We start from the raw sequence: 18,460 nt of genomic DNA, 5'->3' as shown, positions 1-18,460 counted from the left end.
TACAAGAAATTAATTTCAGACAGATAGATAGCTGAGGAAAATTATTTAACTCGTTTTTAAGGAAATCGTTCGAATAGGCTCACCACAAGAGTAAACTTTCCCCAGTGGAATTTTTGTAGCATCCAATTTTTACAACACAATCAGCATTTTCTGCTACTCTCACGTAGCCCTTTTCGCACACACATCGATACCCTAGTATAAGAGAGCAGAACTTATGAGGATTCTCTTTATGAGGAAGAAGATCATTGCATGTCTTGTCACATTTTGGATCTCCATCCAGAGGCACTTCTTCATTCTCCGGACTATCTGTAAAAGACAGAGAAATTATGATTTATGTAAGTCAAAGATAATGTACGGAAACCAAAAATACACACACTTAACAAAACCACAAGAACTGCCCTACCAGACGGTTTTCTTAGCATAATAATAATTTATAACATGATTCTGCCATCCCTGCTGCAAAATGAGGAGCCGTAAGCGTCATGCGCAATTATCTTAACTAGCGATGCCCACGAAAGGGATACGCTGTATGGAATTGGAGACGAGACAAGACAAAACTGATAATCTGAGAAGTCTCGTCTCGTCTCGAATTTTTGGAGTTTTGGAAAATATCAAAATTACTATTTTTGGATGAAATCAGAAATATTCTTGTAAACCTTATATCTGGAGAACTACATATAGTGTAGTCAAATCCAAACTATCACTTAATTCAGTATGATATGCTTATACCGTACAAAATACGAAACATCGATTAAGGACCAAAATTTTGTGGTTCCTGATCCAGAACTAATTGTTGGACAAGATCGCAATCTTTCGATGCATGTTTTGGATTATTCCTAAAACTCTTGGCCAAGATTGCAAGCTTTGATCCATTTTTTGATCATTCCTAAAATTCTTTTGTTGAAAATTGGTCTGTTGCTTGGAAATGGAGATTAGCGTTTCTTCCTTCAAGAGAGGGATATTCTACTGAATAGAATATTAAGTTCATTGCAAAAGAATACTCTGATAGAATTGTAGCTCTTAAGTCCTCTAATAGGCATATTTAAGAATGTGTTGTAACTAGTTATTACCATCCAATTTAGGCAAGAACAATGCATTTTAATAAATTCTTTATGCAACATAGGGACATTAGCATGATTAGAATTATTTTGAAATTCAACGGATAAAATTTAAAGTTAAGGCTATAGAGAAATACTTCATTATAGTTAAAGCTTAATATCAGAAACCGTTTAAAAGACCACAGACCACAGAGAAAACTATCTATTTACGAAACACTGAATAACATAGAAAGGTAAACAAGAAAGTTCTGTCTCTTTTTCACCCACCTTCTTCGAACATCGATATGCCACCTAAGACGTACCTGGATCATCAAAATAGTCCCCATCAGCACCGACGATCTTCTGGCAACGTTCTGGAAGGCAAGGATTCCATCGCGATAGAACTTGGTCAACCGTGAAGTGAAGAATGTATCAAGTGCATTTTGAATCTCTACTTGGGATTTGAACATGCGTCCTCGAAGGTGGTTGTTGAAGAATTGAAGCAGGTAATAATTGAACAGGTACAATGTCCGGGGAGTATGGGGATGCAATAGTGTTTCCCATCCAAGGCGTAGAATGGTATCCCGGGTCATCCTTGCTACATGGAACTTAGCGTTGTCTTGTAACAGGAGGACTCCTTTGCGATTCGGAAGTGATGGTTCTAAGTTTTAAGTTTTTCTTGACACGGTTCAACTGCTGGCAGTACACATTTACATTGATGCTCTGACAAGCTGTTAGCAGTTCCCTATGCACGATGTCGCGAGCGGTCCACCAAACACATAACAATAACTTCTTCTGGTGCAGTGCTGGTTTCCGCTGTTTGAAACCGGTTCGTGGTATGCTAACCAATGATGACGGCTCCTTGGAGCTTCGTATAGGATCCACTTCTCATCACATATCAACACCCTGTCCAGAAATGGCTCCTTCCTCAGACGAGACAGCAAAGAAACACAGGCGTCTGCTCGCGTTGCTTCTGGCCCGGAGTTAAATCATGTGGGACCCATCGACACAACTTGTAATGCTCTCCAAGTTGGAGGTGCTGCCGAATGGTTTCTCCAGTTACACTGAATTGTAGTCCCAGTTCCTAGCATGTCTGACCACTGTTCACCTCAATTGCTTCCTGAAGATGTTCATTTTGTACATGTTAGGCACGTGGTGCGTCTTCGATTGTTTCGTCACCGCCCTTAAACTTGTTAAACCACCGCTGTGCTGTCTGCGTAGTCACAACACTTTCAGCGAAGTCCTGGCATATAGTCTGCCCCGCCACAGCGGCGTTTGACTCCAGTTTGAACTCGTACAGTGTACACGCCCTTATGACACTCGGTGGAGGTCCCATGTTCACTCTATCCTTATGCAAGTTTACGGTGTAATTGAACTGCCACAATCACGTAGTATGTTGGGTATACCCCAACCAACAACTGACCTTCTCCTTATCTCCATTCGTATTCAACTCACGGCGTGGGGGCGAATTGAACACAGACCTTCACAGACAGCTACAGAACTTTCTTGGTTACCTTTAACCTAAATGAACTTAACGTTAATAAAGGATATTGCATGTCTTTATATTAGTATAGGAATAAAACATTTACTTCACAAGTGTTTTTCTATATCCTTTGTTTCAACTTGAACGCGTAATTAAAAGCTATTCTGCAAGAAGAAATTTGAAGTCTGAACTGAGATCTTAGCCACTATTTTATAAGTAATGTTACCTGAGACTACTGCACACATATATGATAACGCTACGTTAAGACTCATTGTCATTTTAGTTTCAGTTTACCATCAATCTAAAGCGTCTATCAATTTACCATCAATCAGTTTACCATTCTAAAATTCTTGACCAAGATCGCAATCTTTTGATCCAGTTTTTGGATCATTCCTAAAATTCTTGTTTACTTTATGAACCCAGAAAATTTTTATAGGAATGCTGAAGAAAGTTGAGCTGAAAGGAAACAAAAAAGTATGAACCAATAAACAAGAGAATAGATGAACTGATGGAGGAAGATAAAATAGAGAAAGAGGTTCGGCAGAAATATTGTTTTCACATATTTCCTTCAATATATTGTATATTATCTGAAGTACCCATTCTTCGCACGAGATAATATATTTATGGAAAAATATTTGAATCCGCTTCTCCCTTAGGATGCGTATTTCAATGAAAATGTAATGATCAAATTCGATAAGATATTCTATATTTGGCATACGTTTTGAAACACCATACTACATCCTAGAATACGACCTTTAATTAAAGAGACATAATGAAAATCTAGCTTGAAATGGGTAATAAGCATCTTCCAAAAGGTCAACAATATCTCTGACCTATTGATTCAATACTTATTTTTTTGGAGGGAGTTTGGCTACGGGGATATAATTTGAAGTACTCACCAACTAAATCTATAAAAATTGTTGCGGAAGTGCCACAGGATTATGATATTTGGGTATTTGGATAGGGTACATGCTAGTTCCTGAGTTAAATCTTGTTCGATTACGTAAGGTCCCATAGTATTAGAGCTATGGACCTTTCTAAGTTCATTTTTTCATTTTTTCGGCAGCTATTATTCCGAATAGAAGTTTCTGCAAACAGGTTGGTCTATACTTTTTGTCTTCCATTGGTGTCAGATATCACCTCCAAAATATCGATGTTTTTTTGAAAAACTCTGTATATCGTTTAAATTCATAATTAGTGAGGGAAATCGTATCACTGTACTTTTTACATTGAACATTTCTTAATATTGTGCAATATGTGAGGTGCAAGGAGCAATAGCAATAAACTATGCCCACAAGGCAAAGCACCAACTCAACAACAAAATAAAAGATGGTGGAGTGACGAGGGATATTCAAATTTATGTAAAATCTTAATGAAAATACAAATGAAAAGCTCTTATGTATGTAAATCCCTTCTTGGAGTGTTAAGGTGATCTCCTGCTGGAGTCGCCACTGCCACACTTGATAATTTTAGAGCACGAGTAAAAGTTAAAATAAAATCTCAGGGTTTTCTTTATATAATATATATCTCAGGGATTTCTGACGACAGCTATGGTCTCAGCAGCTACTTGTAAAGGGTTCTTAAAAAATTTAATAAGGTTAAACAAAAAAAAAAAGGAAAAGCAATGATTTCACCAAACAGGTAGCAGCCTGTTATGTACCCTTTACACTCATAGCTGTGTCTCTTTGGTTCACTGGGCGTGAAGATTTCCTGGGCCCCATTCAGGAAAGTGGTCAGAATGGGGAAAGGGGAAAATGTTCCCTTAACTCTCAATCCTGGAATAAAAACATTTGGATTAGCTGTAGGGTACTCACCAATCAGGAAAATAGACACCCTCTCTTTACTGGTTGAAGACAGATATTTATTCTCCAGCTTGAATAGCCAGATGACTGAAGAATACACGCACAGATATCATTTTTACATAAACACTCACTTACTTGAAAATTACTTTCATTGGTGCACCATTCACACTGATGTATATATCATTAGCTTGGACACAGATTAGTATGTACACACTGGAGATCTGGTTGATCTCTTAAAATAGTACGCTGCTAAGCATACAGAAAAAGCTCCTCATCATTATGAGTTTATAGACTCTCACTGTCTCTATACAGAGAGGAAAAAAATTAAAAAAAAACAAAAAGTAATACAGATTTAAACTCAATTTAGAAAATATCACACTGTTCCATGTTGGTAATCTGTCGTCTTAATGTCCACTTCTTTGATAGTCTCTGCCTACTGGAAGGGACGGGAATGTTTCTGTGATGGTAATCACACGCCGGATACACTTTGTTCTGCCGTTATCATTTTACCGGGAATCTGAATGTCCCTGGACGGTGATGCCGTAATCAACTGGAGAACGTCACAAATATGTTACAACGGACACAGAATTGTCCGTATAAAAGATATTACCACTTCATTTGGTATACTCCTTGTTAAAAGTTCAGGAGGGGACCCGTCGTTTACTGAGACAGGCCACTAGATCTTGGCTGAGATCGGTTGATATAGATTACAGTATTCCATGACAGGAATGTTACTTTAGTGCCACTGCACTATTGAAAGTTAAGTTCACAGCTATACTGTTAAACTGAAAATGCTTGTACAGGTATGGCCAAACATAGCCACAGTTCAGGTCTGATAGTTAATTGTTAAATTAATTACTTGAACAATGAAGTGTGGGATAATTGAAGAAAATTTCACTATTTCTCTTTCACTGCCATATACGTCTCACACACCGGCTTGTGAGAATCACTATCACATAATAAAAATACTATCACACCCGGGTACACGATACATGGGTGACCATGTATTTTAAAACATCAGAGCTCCTGGGGACCGGAATGTCTCACCGCTCTGGGTTCTAACATCCAAACACTCTCGAACTTTAGAATCAACTGCCCATGACAATGTTCACCAAAAGCTAGTAACCTCCGCGAAATCCAGGAAATTCAGGGACTCGCTCTTCCCAGAATAACCACAAAGAGTTTTCATAGCTGGAGGCTAAACTGTGTGTGGTCTCTCCAGTCAAAATACTTTGAAAACCAACCTGCTCGTGCAACGAGCAAAGAACTCGTGATAGGTGCTGCCCTCATCGTAACGAGCGGCAGTTTTGAAAGTTCCTGTTCAAAACAATAGTCTATGGCAGTAATACGATACACACAACTTATTTCACTTGTAGTAATACTACAAAGAATAGCAACACATGATTATACACACATAAAGTTAATAATATATACACAGAATGCAATTATATCAATATTTACAGATGACATTACTCATAGTCTGCGTAGGAAGTCTTTTTTCCATTGGCCTCCCTATATACGTCTGCTAAAATCCGGCAGCCATCAAGCCAAGAAAGAGAGAGATGGAAACATCTGTTGTTTTGAGTAAATTTTGACAATAACACAAGATCTAAATGTCTTGTACGTTGGGAAACACGATGACAAATTAAGTCATGAATTTCAACGGTCTTTCCAAGAACTTGTGAGCGTAATACGGTAATATTAATAATTTACACATAAAAATAGTCAAAATAAAGTACAAATTTTCAAATACGCAGTGCATCATGGGAGAAAGAGAGATAGCTCCGTTCGCTGACGCTACCGAACGACGCTTGGAGAGACGCATCAAGCCTGGGACGTGTGAGATTCTTTTCAAATATGTAAAAATGACACCTATAGAAATTGGAAATCTATCGTGGTGACGCTAAAAATTTTATGACTTTTTCAACAAAGCCTGGAGTGCGTCTGTGGGCAATGTTTCCACCTAGACTTTCTATACAGAGGAAGTTACCAGAATACATCCTATAGACAATCCTTTCAGTCTTCCTTGTTCATCTAGGGTTTTCTCCTCCCACTAGTAGTCAAAGACCTCACACAAACTTTCAGCTCAGAATGCTGTCGCCAAGAAAAAAATCTCTGTTCAAGCTCTCTTTGTAACACGAAGCTCAAACTTCTATACATGAAGTAACTAAATATAATATGATTTCTTCTTTATTCTTTATATGTAGAATATGTATGCAGGATATGTAAATCCAAAAACGCATGTAATATATACATTCAAGTTCCCATTAATGAGATGCACGAAAAATTCAATGATATTCATAAACTATAAAGGAATAAAAGTACATACATGAATATGATATCTATCAAAACATATTAATACTATCGTATTACGCTCGGTGTTTACCCAATAATATTCATAATCGTTACATGATATGCTAAATGTATGCTAATTAATCAGCAATTAATTTATTCACAAATTATCATAAATTAACATATTGATAGGGAAATGTGCACTCATCTGCATTTTGATATGCAGATGAAGGTGAGGCACTCTGCCTTCCACAAATATTTCTAAGTTTTTTTTCTGATTGATTCTCACTGACACCATTTATCAGTTTACTCTTTCTGTTTCGTTGGCGACCGACAGAAATATCAAATTCCTAATTTTTTTTTCAAATTCTACAACAGCGACAGTTGTCGATCTGACTTTGTGTGCGCCTTTTATCAGCATTTGTTCTTTGCTTCAACATACACTTAAGGTAATCACTTTACGTTGTTGTATCCTATTAATGTAATGTTGCTTTTCTTCTTCCGTGACACAGTAGGCTGGCCATCCAGAAACTTCAAGCCTCAATTTCAAAAAAGATGTTTATATATTCAGTGAAGAATCCGCCTGTCTTTGTTTCAGGATCAAACACTGTAATATCATAATCTAAAACTTCGCAAACTTTAATGAGTTGATATCCAATTTGTGCTGCTATTTGAATTTCATGGGTGTCGGAATTTTTGCTTACAGAATCTTGATTTAATTCTTTGGCGCATGCAGCACAAAATGGAAACAACTGCTTCTTATTTCTGCGAGCTGCAAGCACCGGATTGAAGATATTTGTTAGTGGCATCATGCTACTTTTGATTAATCCATTGATTCCTTTAATGGTAGACATTTCTGGATCTCCCTGTAAATATATTCGTGGGTTCCCTATATGATATAGTCCGTACTTATTAAGAAATGGACACAATGAAGCAATATATAGGTATCTAATATTTTCGACTTCCTTTTCATCCGCTACATGATAAAATTTAATGGCGTTGACACGTCATACATACAGTATATCACGAGAATTGTGTTGCAAGGTGCTTCAATAAGATGCCAATGCTGGATAAGATTTTAATAGTTGATGGAATTCACTTTACGTGTACTTGCATCCCGTAGACTTTATAAGAAAATACTGCTAACACCCATGAAAATTACAGCCTTGGAACTAACAGTTAGTGACAAATACTAACCAAACTATACATAGTAGATTTTAGGTCAACAGAATCAAGTTTGGATAAAACGTACATATTCAGTTATGTATTGAGACGTCTCCACTGTATGAAGCGTTCGTAAGGAATAGTTTGTTTTGTATAATCCGAATGTTGAAATTTAATTGGAGATAATTTGTCTCTTCTGAGAAAAATTATTTTGGATCTCCTCTATTTATTATTTTCCATAGTCTATAAACTCAAGTAGGGTATATATTATGCACAATTAATAAGCCATGTTGAAAAAATAACTTTCAAAAGCCTTGAAATGTTATTCGACTTTACTTGCATATGTGTATGAGGTAATTAACATAAAATAGCGCAAGAGGATTGTTTCTAATTGGAGAGAATATGATTTTAATATTTTCAAGTCTAAATTCGTTACTAATTACGGAATATCATGATCTTCTCCGGAAACTAAATATTAAAGCAAATTCAAACATAGTGCTACGAGTTTAGTTTTCAACTTAATCAATGGTATCAAAATTTTATCAACGATACCAAATTTCATGAAACACAAAACTAAAATTTAAGACCCAAGATGCTCCAAATGAGCTGCTCTAAGCTTCTTTATTTGTTAATACAGTACTATTGCCATGAGCATGGAAAATAATTTTAGAAAATTTTCGGCGTAAGAATCTTCTTCTCCATGATCTATAATACAATGTCAAATTTGGACAATGGTCATAAAAACAAGCTATAATGATTTTGATACAAAGTAATCGCCCAGAGCTTCACTCGCTCAGCTTTTGTTTTTCATTGATTTTTCCTGAAATACGAGTGCTATCCAGAAAGTAGATTACGTTTTCGTCTGTGTCCGCTAGGGGCGGGACTAGCGCGGCCATCTTGGGGTCAGAGCGTTGCGCAGCTCAGTCGGCATCTAGCCGTGCTAATGAGAGGTTCGTGCTGTGCTCCGTTAAGATACTGTGACGGTTTGAAATGTCTGCGTTAATTGAAAATCCCGCGAGCTGCGATTTGCGTGCAGTAATAAGGTTTCTGACAGCAAAAAACTGTAAACCGATAGAAATCTATCGGCAGCTGTGTGAAGTGTATGGGGACAACATTATCACTGAAGGTGGAGTGCGACAGTGGGTCATAAGATTTAAAAATGGCCGAACCAATGTTCACGACGAAGATCGAAGTGGGAGACCCAGCAAAGTGACTGCCGAACTTGTCGAAAAAGTCGATGTTAAAGTCCGTGAAAATCGAAAGTTCACAATAACGGAACTTTCTTTGAGTTTTCCACAAATTTCGCGAAGTTTGTTGCACGAAATCATCAGCGAAAAGCTTGGTTACCACAAGTTTTGTGCAAGATGGATTCCAAAAATCTTGACAGAGGACCACAAAAATCAGCGAATGGCTGCAGCGTTGCACTTTTTGGACGCCTACAATAAGGATGGTGACTCTTTACTCGATCGCATCGTTACTGGTGACGAAACATGGGTGAAACACGTGAACTGTGAAACGAAATTGCAATCAATGCAGTGGGGGCACACAGGTTCTCCCCAAAAACCCAAGAAATGCAAGCAAACAATGTCGGCAAGGAAGATGATGGCGACTGTTTTTTGGGACAGAAAAGGTGTGATTCTGGTGGACTTCCTGGAAAGAGGCACTACAATAAACGCTCAAAGGTATTGCCAAACTCTGCAAAACCTCAGAAGAGCAATTCAAAACAAGCGCAGAGGAATGTTGAGCTCTAAGATCTTGTTGATTCACGACAACGCCCGGCCCCACACGGCAAATGTCACGCGTGAAGTTCTTGAATCTTTTCAGTGGGAGTTGTTTCCTCATCCGCCGTACAGTCCCGACCTGGCACCGAGCGACTTCCACCTATTCCCAGCAATGAAGAAGTGGCTGGCTATGCAGCGTTTTGATGACGACGAACAGCTGCAAGAAGAGGTAACGAAGTGGTTGAAGTCGCAGGCGGCCGAATTTTTCGACGAAGGAATTTCCAAGCTCGTACATCGCTACGATAAATGCCTTAATTTGAATGGTGACTATGTCGAAAAGTAGTATTTGTGTGTGGCTTTCATCTGTATAAAATAAAATTTGTTTCCTATACTTTGTTGATTTTTTATTCCAAAACGTAATCTACTTTCTGGATAGCCCTCGTATCAAATACAGTATACATCGTAGGAATTGAACCACATTTATGCGATCGGGATCAAAGTTGTCGTTGTAGTGGACCTTGACAAACTTAGTAGCCATATCAAGTGTAATGGTGGCATTTCTTGGATTTCAACATACGCATGGGAACATTAAACGTGGGTTGTAGTTGTAGTATCATCAAATGTAGAATATTCGTACTAGTCTTATTAATATTCTTAGATACAATGCGTCCTTGAATGTCTTATATTTACTTGCATTTTGGCTCTCAAGTAAGAATGAAACTACAGTACAGTGAGGAAAAAATCTTATGTGGCGTACGTAAAATCGTATGTTACATTTGTAAATCCTGCAGTTTTTGGACTTAACGTACAGCAAACGTATAACTGAAAACGCATGTTTTATAATATTTTCTGTATACATGTTCCATCTGTACGTACTTTCCGTATGAAACACTATAAGCGGTCAGGATCTCAAATCGACGTATATAACACACACACACACACACACACACACACACATATATATATATATATATATATATATATATATATATATATATATATATATATATATATATATATATATATATATATATCAATATGGAACCTTTCGTTAGTACATTAAACCGATTGCAAAAGATTAAAACTGGATATGATTGATTTATACCCTTTCTATCTGAATAGAGGGTTAAGAGATGAGACGGAACGCTTTTTTGGGACGCTGAATCGATGTCAAAAAGGGGCTTCTCGACTATCTCTTACCGTTTTAGTTCTGATATCTGTCAACTGACAGACAGACAGACATAAGCTTGCGACATTTATCCATAGCATAATTGTCAATCTACAAACAAGTGAGGCTTATCTAAATCAGGTGGTTGCAAGAATTGTGGTGAAGGATATCCAAGAACGAATATTAAGCAGGAGAAAGCAACTAGAGGACCTAAGATTTCGATCTTCACCATTTTGACTCTCTGATCAGCTATTCTTCACTTTAAAGTAATTTATTCTCTTCTCTAGAGTGAAGAATCCCAAAAATACAATAGACCAGTGTTTCTCAAAGAGTGGGTCGCGACCCATTGGTGGGTCACGAGTTTTTCCTTTTAATTGTGAAAATTTCATTTTGATGCAGAAACATATGTTGTAAAGTAAGCGCCATTCAGAAAATGAAAATTGAAAGCGTTTGTTAATGAGGTGAAGAGTAAGTGGTTATTCAGAGCCCTGCCCTGTTGTACAGTCAGTAGAAATGCTGGGTTAGGATGGAAAGAGAATGGGTGAATCAAAATCTGTCACGAGGTAGGCCAGGTTGAGAATAGTGTGATATGGAAAAATTAGAATTATGATTTACAAAATTGAAATACCACCATTTCGTAGAATGACAATGTGTATTTGAATAAAAGTAGGTAGGCCACTAAGTACTTTTTAATATTTAATGTGGGTCGCGGTAACAACAAGTTTGAGAACCACTGCAATAGACAATTAATTTTTTGTGAAGGTATTGTGTACAATTATTAGTTACATTTTAATGATCTAATTGAAATATCTATTGAAAATGACTAATTAATTTCGAATATTAAAAGCTTAATAGACATTTTAGTTGCAATCATGGACATCATTGAAATGACGATAAAAATTTTGAATTTATAAATCAAGAACAATAAAAATGTAAAGAAAGAAAACAATATTATGTACTGTATATCACTTTTTTCTGAAGTATTTACAGTTCTTTCTTCAGAGAGAAGATATAAATTCATTAAGTGTCATCATTATTACTTACGACTTGTGTTTTCTCATCATATTTATTCAGTTCATACCAACTTAAATTGAAGATAGCTCATATTAAAACCATTACGAATTTTACACCAGTAGAAAAGTAATTATTCATACAGAATTTTCATAAACAATATACTTTTTAACAATTGGGAATGGAAGAAGTAATGCTACTAATGATAGGACAACTTAATTATTTCATACAGCAACATTATTAGTATAGACATTACAGTGCAATGGTAAGTCACAAACAAAGCATAAGGCAATAATAAGAATCTTCATGTCTAAAAGGTACAAAATCTTTGACATTGAAACATAAGAAGTTTAATGGTTTATAGACAGTAAAAGAAATTCCTCTATTAAACTTTAGTGCATAGTAGAGCAATTGAATCACGATTGTTGCTAACCAAAAATTCATTTATTACTTGCATATTAGTATTAGAGGCCGCGGTGGTCCAGTGTTGGAGGGCTCATATCTGGTGCGTGGAGTCCCAGGTTCAATCTCATGTCACCCGACATATACTTCATGGTGGACAAGTATCGTATATGTGACTTTTTTTTGTAATTCTCCCGTTTCTTTCTACTTCCCCACTCCACCATTTAATTCATTGTCACCATCACCATATCATTTATCTTTGGTGTGTAATCCTGGAACATAAAAATAATATTAGTTTATATACTCTCACGTTCTTCTAGGTCTACTGCGTTGGCAGCGCCGTAACTTAGATTCTTTTCTGGGGGGGTCAAGCTTTAATAGTTGGGGCCCGTAGAATAAGTTCTTTTGGCCCTCCTGCAAAATTCAAAAATAGACCATTCTTTCCATCTTTCTCTTACTCTTTGTGCCCCCGGAGCCTATGGGCCCTCCCCCGTCGCAATGTCTGCTGGGCCGTTAGTTACGCCCCTGGGTCCGTTCCATACAAGACAAATTAATTAAGAGGACAATATTGACAAATCTCAAAGCCATACAAAGAAATATTATTTTTCTAGGACCCCTAATAGTAGACATTTTTTACTGAAATGGGCCCACGACTCATTTTTGTTTTATTTACCTTTTGTGTGCTGTTTTGTTTATGTAATGCAGTGAACCTGTTTGATACTTTATTTATAATTTCATGTTCGTATCGTATATGGAGTAAGAAAATTTTGTCCTAAAATGGGCCCCACTCCAACGGCGGGGATCTTCCTGGAGCAGTCGCCCCTTGCCCCCCACAAGTTAGGTCCCTGCAAGTTTGGTCACTTGATCACAAGGACCACAATATTTATCATAAATAATCTTACAAAAATACGACAGGATGTATTTTCTAATACTGAAACGCCCTGGCAACTTTTAGATTAAGTTATACAAATGCCGAAATATTGAATGATACAAAAAAACGACATCACGAAACACTGTTCGTTATACTGTGCAAAACTACCAGATTAATAGTGCTACGAACTAAAGCTGCGATATATTTCGATAGCACTATATCGATCGATCGATTAAATTTTTCAAATATCGAAATATCGGTATCAAGAAATTTTACTGGTCGATATAATGATACATAGATATCTTTCCATATTATTATGCTTTTTATATTTCGGTATTTTTGCGATATTTCTATATTTTTAGATATCACGATATTTTTCGATATTCGATAATATATTATTTCAATATTTTTCGATACTGTAATATTAACATATTTTGCGATATTTCGATATTTTCCACCTAACAAATTTACGCTTATATTTGATGTTGTCCTATACAGGTCGAGTAGTTCAATTCTTTAGTATAACCAAACAGCACTTTGGTAGTTTGCTGGATTAGTTTTACTTCCGAGTGACGACATGAGACATGTATGCTGCTCATGACAAGAATCGAATTCCATATTACAATGCACTGTATTAACACGTTTTATTACCTCACATGCTGAGAAAATGATTTTGCGATGTCTGTCCTCCGTCTGTTTGTCAATGTAATTGTTTGACCTGATGTACACGTATATATACTTGCTTACATCCTGAACAGTTTGAGGTAGCTAATTCAAATTTTAATCTTAAGATTTTCAGAAGATTTTACAGAAGATGAGGTTGAGTATTTTCAAAAGTGTGGATAGTTTAAGAGAGAATTAAAATGAAAAATGGACACTCCTCAAAGATGGCTGTAACGATGTTCTTTATCTATCTGCATATCAAATGTATCCATCACATCGAACGTTGCCTACTAGTCGAACGGAAATTCGTCAGACGTAACTATCAGTGGTATGAGTCATATTGTTTATATCAATTATTGTTATTACTTTACGATTCCCTCTAGTGGGCTAGTGTATAGATAAGTACATTGACAGTGATTTCTGAAATGAAAAGTAGTTCTGAAAAGTAAGGAAGTCTACTAGTGGACCATAAAATCGTACGTGGTGGCCCTCCGATCTGTCATATTGTCTGTATAGATTAGTTTTGATGTTTTATGATTCCTACTAGCGGGCTAGTTCATAGTAAGTGTCCTCAACGCTAAAAATACCTTTAGATCGCCGTTACTTTTATGTGATCGCGAATGATTCCAAGAAAGGACGGGTTGCATAAGAAACTGTGAACAATTTTAAAGAGCTTTTATTTTGACTAGGGAATTAAAGTAAGTCCAAGAGTTGTTGAAGAAGTCGGCCATTTCAATTATCTGGGAAGTATATTGACGAGAAACGCTTACTGCACTAGAGAGTTCAGGTCAAGAATTGCCATAGCCAAAGAAGCATTCAACAAGAAAAAGATCACTCTTAACTAGCAGCCTTAATATTGGACTAAGGAAGAAATTGATCAAGTGCTATATATGGAGCATTGGAATTTATGGTTCAGAGACTTGGACATTACGGAAGTTAGAGAATAAATATTTAAAGAGCTTCGAAATGTGGTGGTGGAGGAAGATGGAGAAGATAAAACGAATAGAAAGACTAGCAAATGAAGACGTTTTAAAATGGATAGGAGAGAAGAGGACACTTCTAGCTACCACCCTTCATAGGAAGGCTAATTGGAATGGACATATCTTGCGAAGAAATTATCTTGAGAAGAACGAAAGCGAAGAATAGGAAGAAGAACACAAGTGATCCATGATTGAAAAATAGAAGAAAATATTGGGAGTTAAAGAGGAAGCTGTAAATCAAGAAACATGGAATAAACGTTTCCAGACCTAAATTGAAAATTAAGAAAAAAACAAAAAAACTCATTAGTCCCAGGACCTGCCAAAATGCAGAATACTTAATAATAATAATAATAATAATAATAATAATAATAATAATAATAATAATAATAATAATAATCTTATATATAAAAGAGAACGCACAAATCCTTTGTTCCCTCATCACGCTAATACGGCTGAACCAATTTCTTTCATTTTTGGGGGGTTATTAGGATTTGGACCCTAGATGGTTTTTATCATATCACTTTAATTTTTAATTACCAGTGTCTTGAGATAATTGACCATTCAAGTGTCCATAACGTACAAATCCTTTGTTAGTTCATCATAGGTAAAAATAAACGTATTTATATGCAACCCGCATGACCGTGTCACTCGGCGGGTTAACATAAATGACAGGCGATATAATGTTAACATTTACTGCAATCTACTATGGTTTTTATCATATCACTTGAAAGCGAAAAAGTAAAAATTATCTAATTAACAAGGTTTATTGCGTTCCGGGGTGACCCCAGCGAAGCGGGGTGAACGCTGCTAGTAATAAATAAGTAAATAAATCCTGTCATTTTACTTGATGAAATTCTGTCTTTTGATGACATTTTATAACACTCCTTTATTACGAATGTGAAATTTTTGATTGAGATCAAAATCTATACACTTCTAAAGCAAACAAATATCAATCGTCTAGTACTAAAGTAAAGTCTTTGAGCTATGAAAGAACACGTGTAGAATGAAAACTAAAAAAATATTGTTCTTCAAGTTTTAGAAAAAATGAACGGAAATGAATTATGTTTCCTTTTCTCAGTTTTTACTTCTCCAATAATGAGTCCACCAAACTAAAGCTTCAGTACACTATTAAGGTGGTAATTAGTAGTAACTATATGTATGTATGTATGTATGTATATCTGGCCTATTCCGGACCCTATTCCACACTTCTAATACATGAACCTTCAGTTCTTTAGCAGTTTGTTCATTTCTTGAGTCCAACTCCTGAATCTAAACCATTCTTTGGTAGTTTAGGATTTGTGGACACCGCTATTGTCTTGAATGAAGTTAATAGTTGGCATCTCAGTTTCTGTGTATATTACTCGTACACTGAAACGTATGAAACTCTTCGAAATGACTACGTACTCATCAGAATTAATCCCACAGGATACCTCCACTAATACCAGTGATTCCACTAATAAGTCCAGCTGAAGCCATCCAACATAAAAACTTTACACTTATTCTGCCACTTCTTGTCCGAGGAATGGTGTACTCGGGTGAGTAACAAGTGTTCGTTGATCGCCAGTAACGAGTGTTTTTCATCACACCAGATAATGGTATCCCAGAAAAACTGCAACGCTGTCAAGTACTGGAAACAAAATAAAATTATTTCAGCTCGATGGTCTAATGTGATCTTGTTCTTCCGCGCTGGCTTCCTGCAGTGAATACCGGCAGCATGAAGGTGGTTCCCAATGGTTCTGGATGACACTGAAAGCCTTAAGTCTCCACCAATGATAGTAGATGTAGATATCCATGATGGTATAGGAAGGTTCCTTCATAACATCTCTGCTCATCCTCCTCAGTTGACGGGTTTCGGGGGATTTTTTAATACTTATTCACCTTCCTGCTGATAACGCTGAACCCAGTAGCGCATACACTTTTCTGTCCTCATAACTCTCACCCCTATTTCAGACAGAGGACAACCATATTCCAAAAATCCGATTATGCGTCCTCTTATAACTTCCGGTGTGCAAGGCATGATGTCTGGTTATGATTAAACACCTAAATAGTTTTAATAGTACACCTGTGTCCTTCGTTATCAGCGATACGAAGGTGCAATTATTGAGAACTGTATATATTAAGGCAGTTGAATGGACATTACTACGTAATACTCAATAACAAAAAAAAAAAAAAAAAAAAGTTGACTCCCTTGCAAAAAAAAACTTTTCTCTCTCTAAATTTGGTGTATACGATTGGAATCACATGAATGGTATGTACGAATTCCTTCTCTCTCATCTAATGGTTAGAATCCATGTCTTTAGCGTAAAAGTCACGGGATCGATCCCCAGAGGAATGCATCAAATCCATTACACTGGTTCAGATGCATTCCTCCCTACGTTCTAGGTCCCTTACGTGCATTACGTTCTATGTCCCTTCAGTGCTAACAAAGGATTTATGTGATTCACTAAGAGAAAGAGAAAAAGGATCAGTCAACATAAAGCATCATCCAACATTTCGAATTTTGTTCTTGTTGAATGATAAATTAATTTCAATTATTTTAGCGAGCGCACATAGACGTTTGTGTATAGATGAGAATGGATGAGTCAGCTTCAGTGTTCTGAAAAAGTTCTGTTTATATTGTAGACATCGGACATCTGTTAACATTTTGACCAAATAAGACATTGATGTTCTCTGTCGCTACAGTTGATGAATGTTTTTGATGAAATTCATATAAAGTGTCATATGCATTTTTCTGGTTCTGTCATATCTCTTCGTACATGAATACGCAACAATCTGCCTCATACTGTGATGTCTTTGCATGCTTGGTGTAGTTTGGCATTCGCTGTAGTTTGGCATCTTTTTCAAAGCCTTACAACAAGGACAATATTTATTTGATGGTCCTGTACGTTACTAAAGAGGATATATACGGAAAAATGAAAAAAATTAAGAAGGATTGTAACAATTAGAAAATAAAGAATATTTTAATAGACAACTGCGCCATGCTCGCTTTTAATTCTAAATACGGCTAGTCCACGAGTAAAAAAGAACGTAAATGAGTATTTAAATGCTGAGTTTTCTCCATAATAACGAAAGATAGCTTATTGAGATATAACTTAATTTCACTACAAGTATAGGAAGAATTTTGGAGTTCTCGAGAAGCTATTGGCGAGACTCTGTCAATAGCATACATTCGGAAGTTCAATGGTATCTGCACAGATGATTTCAGTTGTCTCAAACAAGATTTCTATTACTCCAGATAAATTTTCAGCTCTCTTCCTTTGGAGTTCGAAGTTATTGTCTCAATGGTGTTTTCGATGTGTATCTCTTTTGTTCCCATAAAACTTGAATGTCGGGATAGAAATTAGAGGCACCTAAGAGGTGCTGGATAACAATATCAAATATGTTTGAAATAAAACACATGTTAAATGAGAACGACTCCACCACTAGTCTGGTGACTAGAACCATAAGCAAATTTAGAGAAGGGAAATGAATATGAATTCAGGGTTAGAAATAATTTGAAAATAACAAATATATTTTCTTCGAGAATTGGTAGCAATATGTGTGTTAAAGGAATAAATGGTGAAACAAAGGAACAACAACTAATTTTAAACAGTTTCATCCTAATTCAAAATAGTTTCAATCTCTCTCTCTGACTTGCAGGGGATGTTAGACGCTGTCCTCGAAGTTCCACTGACTTGTAGGTCGGGGCGTCTCGTTGTAATTCATAACTGGTGACTTGTCCATCAATCGACCATGCGATCGAAAAACAGACCGCTGGCTGGACGGTGTTAGTCACTAACGATTGATCAAAATACAAGATCAAGGCAGAATGAGGAATGCTCGAGAACCATCTACGAATGCCCTTCGAATTATCAAGACCGTGCTCT

Source organism: Thermobia domestica, chromosome 9 (assembly GCF_964235325.1).
Source record: "Thermobia domestica chromosome 9, izTheDome1.hap1.1, whole genome shotgun sequence".
Taxonomy (NCBI): domain Eukaryota; kingdom Metazoa; phylum Arthropoda; class Insecta; order Zygentoma; family Lepismatidae; genus Thermobia; species Thermobia domestica.
The sequence above is the reverse complement of the archived record's forward strand: the minus strand, read 5'-3'. Positions refer to the sequence as shown.